We start from the raw sequence: 658 nt of genomic DNA, 5'->3' as shown, positions 1-658 counted from the left end.
ACCATGCGTAACGTTACGCACGACGGTACACGACTGTGTCACATTTGTGCAGTTGAGACCAATGTTGAATGGTTTTGTAAGTTAAAGTGATGAAAGCAAACACCCATGTAGGCCTAATTATTTGCAAACACCCATGTAGGCCTAATTATTTGTGTTAAAGATGCCATACATTCCTAGAGATAATTTGCGTGCGTAAAGCGATGGAACCGTCCACCAAGGACATCCCCACTAAACATGGAGCTCCCAATTAGTGCTGCACTGTTAGACATGGAGACATGATCACAATATTTTGTTGTTTATTTAGTTGATTGTTTGTTGAATGAGACAGCTGAAATGACAAATTTGAATGGAAACCTGAGTCCAAAGCCCAGAATTTCATATTGCATGCTTCTTTACATGTAAAGCAAAACAGGCTACAATGGCATACTGTATATGTCGTATGTCCCCGACTTGGCTGTAACTTTATGGATTTTAAGTAAATGCACAAATATATGTGTTTATACAATAATTTATGTAGATGAGACATGAAAAAGCAGTTTTAGAAAGATGAAAATATATTTGTGCCCACCAGGAATACAGGTTTGAGTGGTTTAGTGGTTGGAGTTATTTGTATGTGCAGTGGTCTAACCCACGTAAAAACCTAGTGAAACGACATTTT

This window comes from Etheostoma spectabile, chromosome 10, assembly GCF_008692095.1.
Source record: "Etheostoma spectabile isolate EspeVRDwgs_2016 chromosome 10, UIUC_Espe_1.0, whole genome shotgun sequence".
Lineage (NCBI taxonomy): Eukaryota > Metazoa > Chordata > Actinopteri > Perciformes > Percidae > Etheostoma > Etheostoma spectabile.
Note: the sequence above shows the minus strand (reverse complement) of the source record.